The sequence below is a fragment of the Choloepus didactylus genome, chromosome 5, assembly GCF_015220235.1.
Source record: "Choloepus didactylus isolate mChoDid1 chromosome 5, mChoDid1.pri, whole genome shotgun sequence".
NCBI classification, from domain to species: Eukaryota; Metazoa; Chordata; class Mammalia; order Pilosa; family Megalonychidae; genus Choloepus; species Choloepus didactylus.
In genome coordinates this window covers 61,982,945-61,998,781 of record NC_051311.1, presented here as the reverse complement: position 1 = coordinate 61,998,781, position 15,837 = coordinate 61,982,945, and the positions used below count along the sequence as shown (strand labels likewise).

At 41.5% G+C, this 15,837-nt stretch overlaps 1 protein-coding gene across 2 annotated transcripts in view; it reads left to right on the top strand.

The window, feature by feature from the left end:
• CPA2 (carboxypeptidase A2) overlaps window positions 1-15,837 on the top strand; it is an 81,092-nt gene that overhangs the window by 28,446 nt on the left and 36,809 nt on the right. The gene's annotated exons all lie outside the window — the stretch shown is intronic.

The window sequence follows — 15,837 nt, the reverse complement described above, 5'->3', positions numbered from 1 at the left end:
GCATGTGAATGTAATTAATGCCACTGAATTGTATGTTTCAAAGTGGTTAAAATGGGAAATTTTATGTTGTATATATGTTACACACACACACACACAAAACAACCCTACCCAAACAATTAGGTGTGTTTAAAGGAAAAATATTTTAGATTGCTTCAGTTTTTAAATTTAAATAAAATTAATTAAAATTGAACAAAATTTTTAAAAAATCAGTTCCCCATCACATTAGTTACATCTCAAGTGTTCAATAGTCTCACGTGGCTAGTAGTCCATATCTTCACTGTCAGATCTTCCATCATCGCAGAAAGTTCCATTGCACAGCGCTGGTCTAGACACTGAGTTCTTGGCAGGTAAAAGCTGTCTTATTCATCTATGAGCCCTATGACTTAGTTCCTGTCCCATAATAGGTGTTCTATAAATGCGGAATATATTCATGGATCCTGGACTGGGGTCCCCTAGAATGGGAAACTGATGCAGAAAGAGAAGGATGAGAAGACAGACCTTCTCAACATGGTGTCAGTTGTTCCTTTCTACCACTATCTGAAGTGGGACAAATAGTTGTACTTAGAGATCTTTTGAGCTTGCTATTGCCAACAGCAAAATGATTTGTAGAGTCTGTTTTTTCTTCCCAACCGATGGAATATAAAAAAGAATTTGTCTGATGGTCTTTTGGACCCAAGCAGTTTGTTAATAGGAGCATCTTTGCAAAGGCTGGCTTTGGAACAAGAAGGCATAAGCCCCACGTAGCCTGGTTCCAGCTGGATTGACCCAGTGGTTGTCTGCTGATGGTAGGAGGGAGCAGCAGAGAGCTGTTAAGATGGTGAGTTCTGGGGAGCCCCAAAGGACGCTTGGGGCCACTCCTCAGTTCTAAGAGTGTGGGTGGAGAAAATGGAGTATTAGGGTAAACACAAACCAGGAACTCATGAGTCAAGAGGAAAGCCAGGCTAGAAATCACAGCATCAAGAGGGAAGCCAAACCAGGTTGGGACAAAGGTGCAAGGAAAAATGTCAGGAATCTATGGTTTTCCATCTGTCTTAGTTTGCCAGGGCTGCTATAAGAAATACTACAGACTGGTTGGCTTAAACCCAGGAATTGTCTCACAGTTTGGGAGGCCAGAAGTCCAAAATCAAGGTGTCAGGAGGCCATTCTTTCTCTAAGTCTGTAGTGTTCTGGTGGTGGTTTGCTGGCAGTCCATAACTCCATCTCTGCCTCTGTCACATGGCAAACTCTATCCTTCTGACTCCTACTCACTCCTACTTCCATGTCTAAAAATCCTTGGTTTATAACAACTCCAGTCATTTTGGATTAAGGCCCACCCTGATTCAGTTTGGCCTCATCTTAATAGGATCTTCCAAGATCATATTTACAAATGAGTTCATATCCACAGGACTGGGGTTTAAAGTTTGAACATGTCTTTGTAAGGGAGGTGATTCAATCCATAAAAACATCCCACCTCAATGGGAGATTTACTCTTCTTTTTTTCTTTTGTAAATTATAAGCCAAAAGAGAAAAATTAAAGTTACTGTTAACCACACAGATTTTGGCAATTTGCATAGCCAATCGCTGGTTAACTTTTTGGTCTATTTCTTCCGGTATATCACATTTTGAATTCATGTTTTGTTTTGTAACTTGCTATTCCTGTTTGCTAATGCTGCCTTTTTGCAAAACACCAGAAATGGATGGGCTTTTATAAAAGGGGGTTTATTTGGTTACACAGTTACAGTCTTAAGGCCATAAAGTGTCCAAGGTAATGCATCGACAATCAGGTACCTTCACTGAAGGATGGCCAGTGGCGTCTGGAAAACCTCTGTTAGCTGTGAAGGCACGTGGCTGGTGTCTGCTTGCTCCCAGGTTGCGTTTCAAAATGGCATTCTCCAAAATGTCTGCATCAGCTTCCAACGGCTGTCTTCAAAATGTCTATCTCAGCTCCAGTTACTCTCTCAGCTCCTGTGTGTTCTACAAAGTGTCCCTCTTGGCTGTAGCAAGCTCACTCCTTCTGTCTGAGCTTATAGAGTGCTCTAGTAAACCAATCGAGGCCCACGCTAAATGGGTGGGACCACACCTCCATGGGAACCATCCAACCAGAGTTATCACCCACAGTGGTGGGGCTCATCTCCATGGAAACAGCCCAATCCAAATGTTCCAACCTAATCAACACCAATATGTCTGCCCCCACAAGACTGCATTAAAGAATATGGCTTTTTCTGGGGGACATAATATATACAAACCAGCACACTTGCTTTTTAGAAAATTTAATACTCTGTGAATATCTTCCCATGTCTTTAAATAGTCTTAGTATTCTTATACAACATCCCTTTTCAAGCTTAAAAAAACATTTTATTTTGAAATACTTTCAAAATTACAGGACAGTTACAAAAATAATACAAACCCTATACAGAGAGCTATAGCACACTCCTATACTCCCAGATTCCCAGATCTACTAATTTTAACATTTTGCCACATTTGCCATTCTTTCTATCTGTATGTCTGTCTATCAGTCTGTCAATCCATCCATATAGTTATCTGTTCATTCTGTCTTTCAATCCATTTTCTGAACACTTGAGTATAGATTGTTGTTTTGGTTTGCTAAAGCTGCTGGAATGCAAAATACCAGAAATGGGTTGGCTTTTTCAATGGGGATTTATTAGGTTACAAATTTATAGTTCTAGGGCCACGAGAATGTCCAAATTAAGGCTTTGAGAGGAAGATACCTTCTCTGAGGAAAGGCTGCTGGCATCCAGGGTTCCTCTGTCACATGGGAAGGCACATGGTGAGGTTTGCTGGTACTTCTTTCCAGGTTCTGGTTTCAATGGTTGTCTCCAAATGTCTCTCAGCATTTCTCTCTGTGCTTTTACTGTCTGTTACCTTCTTCAAGAGGACTCCAGTAAAGGATTAAGACCCACCTTGATGGGCTGGGTCACATCTCTATTGAAATAGCCTAACCAAAAGGTTCCACCCACAGTAGGTCTGACCTTTTGTTGGCTCTTGGAGGCTGTACATCTTGCCTGCCCAGCCAATGTTCCCACAGTCCTAAGGCAGTGTGTTTTTAAATGTCTGCTGGCTCTGTTTCTGTCAGAGGTGGTGTCAAAACAATGGTCTGCTGGCCCCTGTCTGGTGTATGCTAAAACAGTGAGACCCAGTGGTCTAAATTTGTGGACCAAAAGCCATGATCTGTACTTGGCCATCTCCTCCCTTGCATTCTTGGGAAGGAGGGCTTCCACTTCCCTCTCTGCAGCAGTGATCCAGGGACCAGACCCACAGCTGCTTGTCTTGAGAGTGGGGCACAGGCACCAGAAGCCATGGCAGAGCAAGCTATTCACAGTCTTTTACTGCAGTTTCTCAGACTCTTCATTTTGTTCTGCTGCACAGTGCTCCTCTGGTCTCCAGAGCCTCAGAGCAGTTGTTTCACATAGTTTCTGCCTCTCTACTAGCTGTCCTTGGAGGAAGAGTGAACCCAGCATTTCCCTACTCTGCCATATTCCCCAGAATTTCTGTCATTTTCTCTTTAGTTGCTGTGCCGATTTCAATGTATTATGTCCCCTAAAATGTCATGTTCTTTAATGAAATCTTGTGGGGGCAGACATATTACTGTTGATTAGGTTGGAATATTTGGATTATCTTTGGATGTGACCCACCCAACTGTGGTAATAACTTTGTTTAGATTATTTCCATGGAGGTCTGGCCCACTCGTTCAGTGTGGGTCTTAATTAAATCACTGGAGCCCTATAAGAGCTCAGACAGAAGGAGCTCACTACTGTAGTCAAGAGAGACATTTTGGAGACGGCTGTTGAAAGCCGACTTTTGCTGAAACTTTGGAGATACTAGCCCAGAGTCTGCCCCAAGAAGCTAAGCCTAGAGACCTTTTGGAGGACGCCATTTTGAAATTCAACCTGGGAGCAAGCAGATGCCGGTCACACACCTTCTGAGCCAACACAGGTTTTCTGGACACCAATGGCCTTTCTCCAGTGAAGGTATACTCATGTTTATTCCTTGGTTTGGACACTTTTATGGCTGTAGAACTGTTAATTTGAAACCAAATAAAACCCCTTTATAAAAGCCAATCCATTTCTGGTATTTTGTATAATGGCAGCATTAGCAGACTGGAACAGTTGCTTTTTCTTTTTTTCTTTTTTTTTCTTTTTTAAATTGTGGGAACATATATATAACATAAACTTTCTCATTTCAACCACTCCTGAGCATACCATTCATTGGGCTTAATCACATTCACAATGTTGGGCTACCCTCACTACCTTCCATTACTAAAACTCTCCTGTTTCCCCAGACAGATAATCTACACCCATCATGCATTAATCCCTCATTCCTCCTGGCAGCCCATACTCTATTTTCTGTCTCTATAAGCCTGTATATGTATATTCTCTAGTATTTTCTTTGTAGTTACCATGGGGCTTCAATTTAACATCTTAAATCTGTAACACTCTTGCTAGCTTAGATACTGTTCCAGTTTGCTAATACTGCTGTTATGCAAAAATGCCAGATATGGATTGGCTTTCATAAAGGGGAGTTATTAGGTTACAAAGTCACAGTTCTAAGGCCAAAGAAGAGTCCAGTAAGGCATCAACAAGATGATACCTTCAAGGAAGAATGGCTGATGGCATCTGGAACACCTCTGTCGCTGGGAAGGCACGTGGCTGGCATCTACTCTTCCTTTGCTCCTGGGTTGCATTTCAAAATGGCATTCTCCAAGCATCTCTAAGTGTCAGTAAGCATCTCTTGGGGTGTAATTTGTCCTCTTTGCTCTCTGTGTGAGTTCCCTTTAAAGGACTGCAGTAAACTAATCAAGACCTACCCTGAATGGGTGGGGTCAAATCTCCATGGAAGCATCCAATCAAGAGATCACACCCTAATCAGAAAGATTAATAAATCTGCCCCTGCAAGATTGCATTAAAGAATATGGCTTTGGGGGTGGGGGACATAATATATCCAAACTGGCACAGATACCAATTTAACTTCTATGACATATGCAAACTATGTTCCTATACCTGTCTATCACTCCACTTTTATGTAGTGCATGGTTATTATACATTATGGGTCCAAAACCACTGATTTCTCATTACACTTTATGCATTTGCCTTTTAGATCCTGTAGGAAGTAAAAAATGGAGTTGCAAACCAGAAGTACAATAGTACTGGCATTTATATTTACCCATGTCATTGCCCTTCCAGGAGATGTTTAATTCTGTATGTAGCTCTGATCTATTGTCTATTGTCCCTTCTTTTCAACCTGCAAAACTCTCTTTAGCATTTCTTGTAGGGTTGGTCTAGTGGTGATGAACTCCCTCAGGTTTTATTTATTTATTTTTACCTGGGAATGTCTTACTCTTTCCCTCATTTTTGGAAGACAGTTTTGCCAGAAATAGAATTCTGGGTTGGCAACTTTTTGCTTTCAGCATTTTAAAGATGTCTTCTCACTGCCTTCTTGCCTCCATGGTTTCTAATGAGAAATTGGCACTTAATCTCATTGAGGATCCCTGGCACATGATATGTTGCTTTTCTCTTGCTGCTTTCAGAATTTTCTTTTTATGTTGGCGTTTAATTGTTTAATTATAATATGTCATATTGTGGATCCATTTTGGTTTATCTTGTTTGAAGTTTGTTGAGCATCTTGGATGTATCTATTCATGTCTTTCCTTAAATTTGGAAGTTTTCAGCCATTATTTCTTTGAATATTCTCTCTGCTCCAGAGCTTCTCTCGTTTTCTTTTTGGGATTCCCACAATGCATATATCAGTACTCTTGATGGCCTCTGTTCACTTTTTTTTCATCCTCAGACTGGATGGTTTCAATTATCTTCAGAGTCACTGATTCTTCTCTCAGGTCCAATCTGCTTTTGAACCCCTCAAACCTCTCAAGGGAATTTCAAATTTCTGTTACTGTGGTCTTCAGCTCTGCTTAGATTGTTTTCATTATTTCCATCTCTTTATTGATATTATCTTTGTGTTCATCTATTATTTTTCTTTTTTTCTTTAGTTCTTCATCCATGCTTTCCTTTAATTCTTTGAGCATATTTAGGACTAGTTTTGAAATGTCTTTAGTGCATCCCAGGTGTGTAACTCCTCATTGATAGTTTCTAATTCTTTTTTTTTTCCTTCTTTTGCCAGTGTCATCACTTCCTGTTTCTTTTTTCTTATTCACACACCATACAATCATCCAAAGTATACAATCAGTTATTCACATCACCATCATATAGTTGTTCATTCATCGCCCTGATCTATTTTTTGAACATTTTCCTTGTACCAGAAAAAGTGAAAATAAGAATAAAAAAAACAGTAAAAAAAGAACACCCAAATTGCCCTCCCCACCCTATTTTTCCTTTAGTTTTTTGCCCCTATTTTTCTAATCATCCATCCATACACTGGATAAAGGGAAATGTGATCCACAAGGCTTTCACAATCATATTGTCACCCCTTGTAAGCCACATTATTATACAGTCATCTTGAAGCCTCAAGTTTACTGGGTTGTAGTTTGACATTTTCAGGCATTTACTACTAGTTATTCCAATTCATTAAAATCTAAAAGAAGTTATCTATATTGTGCGTAAGAGTGCCCAGCAGAGTGATCTCTTAACTCCATTTGGAATCTCTCAGCCACTGAAACTTTATTTCATTTCATTTAACATTCCCCTTTTGGTCAAGAAGATGTTCTCCATCCCATGATGCCAGGTCCAGATTCCTCCCCAGGAGTCATATTCTGTGTTTCCAGGGAGATTTACACCCCTGAGTGTCAGATCCCACGTAGGGGGAAGGGCAGTGATTTCACCTGCTGAGTTGGCTTTGCTAGAGAGAGAGGACCACATCTGAGCAAAAAAGAGGGATTCAGGGGGAGACTCTTAGGAACAGTTATAAGCAGGCCTAGCCTCTCCTCTGCAGTAACAGGCTTCTTACTATGATAGAGAGTTTGGCACATCAAACCGTGAGACCTCAATGTTTGTGAGAACATCAGCAACCATCAAGGTGACGAATCTCAACACCTCTGCATTTCCCCCCAGCTCCTCAGGGGTGCTCTGCATATTTTTTTTCATTTTAAAAAAATTAACTATAAAAAAATAAAAAAAAAACAGACAATAAAAAAAGCATTTCAACCAAAACCAAAACAAAGGAATAAGAAAAAACTACCTAAAATAAATATATTACTTCCAAGATGTTCCTACTCTACCCCAAGAAAATATACAGAATATAATACAGCAAAGGAATAAGAAAAACAGATAACCTAAGATAACTACACTTCTGTGAACTTGTTCCTACCATGCCCACCAGAAATTAACAAACATTAGTCATTCCTGAGTATTCCCAGAATGTTAAATTTACCCATGATAACTTCTCTGTTCTTATTAGGTTATCATTCCCCCTAACTATTAGCTATCGCTAGGTCCCCTACATTCTACATTATACACCATTTATTTTACATTTCTCAGTGTTCACATTAGTGGTAACAGATAATATTTCTCTTTTTGTACCTGGCTTATTTCACTCAGCATCATGTCTTTAAGGTTCATCCATGTTGTCATATGTTTCACAAGTTCGTTCTTTCTTACTGCCACATAGTATTCCATCGTGTGTATATACCACATTTTGTTTACCCACTCACCTGTTGAAGGACATTGGGGCTGTTTCTATCTCTTGGCAGTTGTGAATATTGCTGCTATGAACATTGGTGTGCAGATATCTGTTCATGTCACTGCTTTCAGATCTTCGAGGTATATACTGAGAAGTGCGATTGCTGGATCGAAGGGTAGCTCCATATCTAACTTTCTAAGGAACTGCTAGACTGTCTTCCAAAGTGGCTGAACCATTATACAGTCCCACCAACAATGAATAAGAGTTCCAATTTCTCCACATCCTCTCCAGCATTTGTAGTTTCCTGTTTGTTTAATGGCAGCCATTCTAATTGGTGTGACATGGTATCTCATTGTGGTCTTAATTTGCATCTCACTAATAGCTAGTGAGGCTGAACATTTTTTCATGTGTTTTTTTGGCCATTTGTATTTCCTCTTCAGAGAACTGTCTTTTCATATCTTTTGCCCATTTTATAATTGGACTGTCTGTGCTATTGTTGTTGAGTTGTGGGATTTTTTTATATATGCAAGATATCAGTCTTATGTCAGAAACATGGTTTCCAAATATTTTTTCCCATTGAGTTGGCTGCCTCTTCACCTTTTTGACAAATTCCTTTCAAGTACAGAAACTTCTAAGTTTGAGGACTTCCCATGTATCTACTTTTTATTTTGTTGCTTGTGCTTTGGGTGTAAGGTCTGGGAAGTGACCGCCTAATACAAGCTCTTGAAGATGTTTCCCTACAGTATCTTCTAGGAGTTTTCTGGTACTGTCTCTTATATTGAGGTCTTTAACCAATTTGGAGTTAATTTTTGTGTAGGGTGTGAGGAAGAGGTCCTCTTTCATTCTTTTGGATATGGATATTCAACTCTCCCAGCCCCATTTGTTGAAAAGACTGTTATGTCCCACTTCAGTGGCTTTGGGGACCTTATCAAAGATCAGTCGACCATAGATCTGGGGTCTCTGAATTCTCAATTTGATTCCATTAATCAATATGTCTATCTTTGTGCCAGTATCATGCTGTTTTGACTACTGTGGCTTTATAATAAGCTTCAAAGTCAGGGAGTGTAAGTTCTCCCACTTCATTTTCTTTTTTTTAGAATGTTTTCAGCAATTTGAGGTATCTCCTCTTTCCAAATAAATTTGATAACTAGATTTGCCAAGTCTGCAAAGTTGGTTGTTGGAATTTTGATAGGGATTGCATTGAATCTGTAGATGAGTTTGGGTAGAATTGTCATCTTAATGACATTTAGCCTTCCTATCCATGAAAATGGAATATTTTTCCATCTTTTTAGGTCCCTTTCTATTTCTTTTAGTAAAGTTATGTAGTTTTCTTTGAATAGGTCTTATACATCTTTGGTTAAGTTTATTCCTAGGTACTTGATTTTTGTAGTTGCTATTGGAAATGGAATCTTTTTCAAGTGTCTCTTCAGTTAGGTGATTTCTAGTGTATAGGAACATTACTGACTTATGTGCATTAATCTTGTATCCCACTACTTTGCTTAATGTGTTTATTAGTTCTAGTAACTGTGTCAATTAATTTCTCAGGGTTTTCCAGACCTGAGATCATATCATCTGCAAATGATGGCAGTTTTACCCTTTCCTTTCCAATTGGGATGCCTTTTACTTCTTTGTCTTGGCAGACTGCCCTTGTTAGCACTTCTAACACAATGTTGATTAACAGTGGTGACAGCGGGCATCCTTGTCTCATTCCTGATCTTAGAGGGAAGGCTTTCAGTCTCTTGCCATCGAGTACTATACTGGCTGTTGGTTTGTCATATATGCTCTTTACCATATTGAGGAAGTTTCCTTTAATTCTTACCTTTTGAAGTGTTTTTATCAAGAAAGGATGTTGGCATTTGTTGAATGCTTTTTAAGCATCTATTGATATGATCATTTGATTTTTCCCTTTTGATTTATTAATGTGTTGTAAAACATTGATTTTCTTATGTTGAACCATCCTTGCATGCCTGGGATGAACCCCACTTGGTCATGGTGTATGATTTTTTTAATGTGCCTTTGGATTTGATTTGCAAGTATTTTGTTGAGAATTATTGCATCTATATTCATTAGGGAGATTGGCCTGTAGTTTTCCTTTCTTGTAGCATCTTTACCTGGTTTTGGTATTAGAGTGATGTTAGCTTCATAAAATGTGTTAAGTACTGTTCCATTTTCTTCAATGTTTTGAAAGAATTTAAGTAAGATTGGTGTCAATTCTTTTTGGAAAGTTTGGTAGAATTCCCCTGTGAAGCCATCTGGCCTTGGGCATTTATTTGTGGGAAGCTGACTGATTGGCTCTCTTTGCTTGTGATTGGTTGGTTGAGGTCTTCTATTTCTTCTCTTCTCAGTCTGGGTTGTTCATGTGTTTCCAGGAAATTGTCTATTTCCTCTACATTATCTAGTTTGTTGGCATGCAGTTGTTCATAGTATCCTCTTACAATTTTTTAAATTTCTTCAGGATCTGCAGTCATGTTGCCTCTCTCATTCATTATTTTATTTGGGTCTTGTCTCCTTTTGATTTTGTCAGTCAAGCTAGGGGCTTGTCGATCTTGTTAATCTTCTCAAAGAACCAACTTTTGGAGTTATTTTTTCCTATGGTTATTTTTGTTCTCTATGTCATTTATTTCTGCTTTAATCCTTGTTATTTCTTTTATTCTACTTGGTTTCAGATTAGTTTGCTGTTCATTTTCTAGCTTCTTCAGTTGCTCCATTAGTTCTTTGATTTTAATTCTTTCTTTCTTTTTAATATATGCATTTAGAGCTATAAATTTCCCCCTCAGTACTGCTTTTGCTGCATCCCATATGTTTTGATATGTTGTGTTCTCATTTTTGTTCATTTCTATATATTTAGCAACTTCTCTTGCTATTTCTTTTTTAACCCACTGATTGTTTGGGAGTGTGTTGTTTAACCACTAGGTATTTGTGAATTTTCTAAGTCTCTGATGGTTATTAACTTTTAATTGTATTCCATTGTGATCAGAGAAAGTACTTTGTATAATTTCAATCTTTTTAAATTTATTGAGACTTGTTTTATGGCCCAGCGTATGATCTATTCTCGAGAAAGTTCCATGTGCACTAGAGAAGAATATGTATCCTGGTGATTTGGGATGTAATGTTCTATGTATGTCTGTTAATTCAGAGTCATTTATCAGATTGTTTAGGTTTTAAATTTCCTTATTGGTCTTCTGTCTGGTTGATCTATCTATAGGAGAGAGTGATGTGTTGAAGTCTCCCACAATTATTGTGGAAACATCAATTGCTTCCTTTAGTTTTGCCAGTGTTTCTCTCATGTATTTTGTGGCACCATGATTGGGTGCATAAACATTTATGATTGTTATTTCTTCTTGTTGAATTGCCCCTTTTATTAGTATGTAGTGGCCTTCTTTGTCTCTCATAACATCCTTGCATTTAAAGTCTATTTTATCTGAGATTCATATTGCTACTCCTGCTTTCTTTTGTCTGTAGCCTGCATGAAATATTTTTTCCATCCTTTCACTTTCAATTTCTTTGTGTCCCTGTGTCTAAGATGAGTCTCTTGTATGCATCCTATTGATGGGTCATATTTTTAAATCCATTCTTCCAATATATATCTTTTAATTGGGGAGCTTAATCCATTCACATTCAATGTTATTACTGTTAAGGCATTTCTTGAATCAGTCATCCTATCCTTTGGTTTATGTTTGTCAGATATATTTTTCCCCTCTCTCTCTTAATGTCCTTTAACGTACACATACTGAATCTCTTTAGTACTGAACCTTCCTCCATCTCTCTCTCTCCTTTCTTTGTTTCTCTGTCAGTAGGGCTCCCTTTAGTATCTCAAGTAGGACAGGTCTCTTGTTAGCAAATTCTCTCAGCATTTGTTTGTGAAAAATTTAAGCTCTCCCTCAAATTTGAAGGAGAGCTTTGCTGGATAAAGAATTCTTGGTTGGCAATTTTTCTCTTTCAGAATTTTAAATATGTCATGCCACTGCCTTCCTGCCTCCATGGTGGCCACTGAGTAGTTGCTGCTTAGACTTACGCTGTTTCCTTTGTAAGTGGTGAATTGATTTTCTCTTGCTGCTTTCAGAACTTGCTCCTTCTCTTTAGCATTTGACAATCTGATCAGAATATGTCTCAGAGAGGGTTTATTTGGATTTATTCTGTTTGGTATTCATTGGTCATTTATGATTTGTGTATTTATGTTGTTTAGAATGTTTGGGAAGTTTTCCCCAACAACTTTTTTGAATACTCTTCCTAGACATTTACCCTTCTCTTCCTTTCTGGAATACCAATGACTCATATTTGGGTGTTTTATATTGTCCGTCATATCCTTGAGATCCATTTAGATTTTTTTGATTTTTTCCCCCATTCTTTCTTTTGTTCTTTCACTTTCCACTTTGTTTTCTTCAAGGTTGCTGATTCACTGCTTAGCTTCCTCTAATCTAGTACTGTGAGTATCCAGAATCTTTTTAATTTGATTGACAGTTTCTTTTATTTCCATAAATTGTCTATTTTTTAATTTACTCTTTCAATTTCTTCTTTATGCTCTTCTAGGGTCTTCTTCATTTCCTTTATCCTGTGCCATGATCTTGTTGTTTGTCATTAGTTCTTTGATTAATTGTTCCAAGTACTGTGTCTCCTCTGATCTTTCGATTTGGGTGTTTGGGTTTGGGTTATCCATATCTTCTGGTTTCTTCATATGCTTTAAAATTTTCTGTTGTTTTTGGCCTCTTGGCATTTCCTCATCTTGTTAGGGTTCTTTTAGGATATGCATGCTTATTTGAACACTTATTTCTAATTTGTCAGAGCTACAGCTTGGTGGAGTGCACTTTCTCTGACTAATAAGCAGGTGGCATCTGCAAGCCACCTATTCCCCTCAAGTCAGTTCTCCCCAACTTTGTCTTTGTGGTGAGTGGGGTCTGCATCTTGTGGGGGTCCAATTGGTGCACCAAATTTCCATGCGTATTTGGTGCTGCCCACCCTGAATGTGGGGGGTTGTGGGGTGTGTGTCTGAGTGGTTAGGAATGGAGGGTGGCTTTAGTAATCAAATCTCCCAGGTGTTCCTGGAGGCTTAAAGCTTTTGTAGGACTCCAGACTTCCAGTTCAGTCTCCCCACAGTCTGTCTCTGCCATGGACCCACAAGTCCCTGGTATTGGTGTATGGTCCCTGGGACTTCCATGAGGGTCCCTCTTTCAAGCCTTGCCCTCCTAGGGCCTCCACTGAGGGAAGATTGCACTGCATCACAGGTGAGCCCAGTCCCCAAGGGAAGTTTTGGGCTGCTGCATCGTTCAAGGGCCTTCTCAACCCACTGAAAAGATAGCTGTACGGAGCATGGTAATTTCCCCCTTTTTCATGGACCTTTGCCTTCCTAGCTCCTGGACATTTAGCTGTGGGTGTGTGAAAGGCTATCACCCGCGCTAGATACTGAGGCGTTTGTGCAAGTTGTGGGAAACACTCTTGCCGTATTGGTCTGTGTGGCATAGCTCTGGGCTGTGGCACCCTGCAGGGGCATTCCCGGCCCGCTGAAAAGATGGCTGTATGGGACGTGGTAATCTCTCCCTTTTCTTGGCCCTCTGCGTTCCGAGCTCTAGGACAGTTAGCTGCAGGTGTGCGAAAGGCTATTGCCCATGCCAGATACTGAGGTGTGTGTGCAAGTTGGGGGAAGCCCTTCCTGCTGCGCTGGACTGTGGTTCTCACTGCCAGATCCACAGCTGCTTTTGGATTTTTGAACTAATCTGTCTCCAAACACCATACCCGTTTCTCCTGACTGTGGCATGGCTGCAGGTTCTCCAGCAGGCTCACTCACTCATTTCACAATGCAGACTCTCAGTTTCAAGTGCACAGTCCCTGTGGATTTAGCAGACTTGTCCAGTCAGTGCTTCATTGGAACTGGTATTCTGGAGCATTTTCTGTCTTTTATCTAGTGTTTTCCATGGAGACACTTTTTTTGTCCTGTCTCTCCTAATCTGCCATTTTAAAACTCACTTCCTGTTTCTTTGTATATTTTGTTGAAACCTGGACATTTTGATATTTTAGTGTGCTATTGCTGGAATGTAGCCTCTGAAGCTTCTGTTCCTTAAAGTTTTATCCAGCTAGTGTTAAATGCCAGGAGCTAACAAAAAAAACAAAAAACAAAAAACAACAATAAAAAAGGAAAACTCTTTTTCCCAATCTTTGTGGATAGACCTGTGTGAGTATTCTCCTTCATGGCTTATCTATATAATGAGTTTGCAGAATAGCTCCAGGCCAAAATGCAAAGTCCTCCCTGATCATTTGCAAACCTCTAGTCTTGGGTATGCATGTGTGGCCCTAGGAATTTCCCTATTCACACAGTCCTGAATGTCCCTCCATCCCTAGGAAACAGTTTCCTCATAGTTCTGGGCTGTGGAAAGCCGCCTCCCGAATCGGGCCTAGCGTATGCGCTGCAGCCTGCTCTAGAGTTACCCCCGCCCATCGAGTGAGCCAAGATGGCGCCTGCATCCTGTTTCCGCATAGTGACGCATGTATCCGCCACCCGCTCCTACCAATCGAAATCCTGTATACGCGATACTAGCCTAGAAGCTTATTGGTTGTTAATTGTGTATAAAAGGTCTTACCCGGACGGGGTAGGGTGAGACAGCCCACAAGGAGCCGTGCCTGACGGCCACATCGAGGCTGCTCTCCCACGAGGCGCCGTGCCCCGTGTGGGAACCAGTAACACAGAATGTTCATCTAGCTGTAGTAAAGGGCTTGCTTTCACAACTGCCGTGTGGTTCGAGTCGTGATTCATGACCAGGTTAGTTCGCGCAGTCTGCATCTCTCTCTCTCCTTCCCTGTTTCCCCTCGCCGGCCGGGAACCGGGGACCGAGCGGGGCAGCGCCGGACGAGTGGTGGCCCGTACGGGGAAGCTCCTCCTCCTGCCTCGCTCTCGACGGTCCCTCTGTGAGGAGAGCAGCGCTGCGCGTCGAGCTTACGGCGGACTTCCCGCGCCTGATCAACGCGAGAAGGTGAGTGCGTCTTATTACATGATAGTTAGGGCCCGTGGGTTTTCAGGTGACCCCGGGGGACTCGGAAGAGCTCTCCGAGTGACTGAAGTATAGTGCCGACTGCAATCATGGGGCAGTCCGGAAGTTCACCTCTCTTAGCTCCCTTAAAGAACCTTTTGAAACAACGGGGTATCTCGGTCAGGAAAAGCTCCCTTCAGCGTTTTCTTGATGATGTTGATACTTTTGCCCCTTGGTTTGCCTGCACCGGCAGCCTTAGCCTACCCTCTTGGATGAAGCTCGGTCGCGACATAGACCGAGCGCGCCAGACGGGCGTGTGTATGGACCCGATTCTAGTACCCATATGGGAGACCGTCCGTGCGGTCCTTGAACTAGAATCGGCTACCGGCCTAAGCCCGTCCTCTGTCTTGCAAGAAGCACGGTGCGCGCTCCAAGAAACCCAGTCAGTTTCGTCAGCGGACGGCTCCTGTAAGGGCAAACCGCCGGAGTCCAGTGACTCTGACTCAGAGTCAGATAGCGATACTGACGAGAAGGCGGAAGCATCCCCGCTAATTGAGTGGGAGGAGCCTCCCGCCACACCCGTGCGGCCTTCCGCCCCGCCAATGTCTACCGCTGCACCCCCAGGGACACCCCAGCTCCCAACTGACGCCTTGGGCGGTCCCACCAAAGGACCTTGCCGAGAGCTCCCTCTAGTGGCCATGCCCAGTAAATGTAATTATCCTTTGCTGCCAGACCCGGAAACCCCGATGGGTCAGTCAGGGGAGGGGCAACCTTTGCCGTACCCCCCGCCCGAGTATACAGGCCCTCAGGACCCTTTGCCATTAGGTAGTGGTGGGAGAGATTTCTGGAGATGGAACCCTTTCACAACATTTAGACCTTTTGGCATGCTGGGTGGCTACCAGCCACTTGAGCCGCAGCCAGTCTCAGAAATGTACCCGGTTATTATCAATCCCCAAGGTGGCAATCGGCACGAATCATATGATTACAAACTATTGAGGGAATTGAGGCAGGCCGTCCATCAGTATGGCCCCAATGCCCCTTATACCTTGAACATGATCGAGAACCTCTCTGCTCTAAATCATACACCCGCAGATATTTTTCAGCTAGCCCGTGCTTGCTTGCCGTCAGGCCGATTCATAGATTGGAAAGCATGGTTTGAGGAGTTAGCTGAAGAGCAGGCCGCAAGGAATGCGGCGGGGAGACGTGGCGGGTGGAATGCTGACATGCTGTTGGGGAGAGGCGCCCATGCCCAGAACCAAACGGGTTTCCCACAAGAGGTCTATGCCCAGATCTTCCGCTGTTTTGTGGG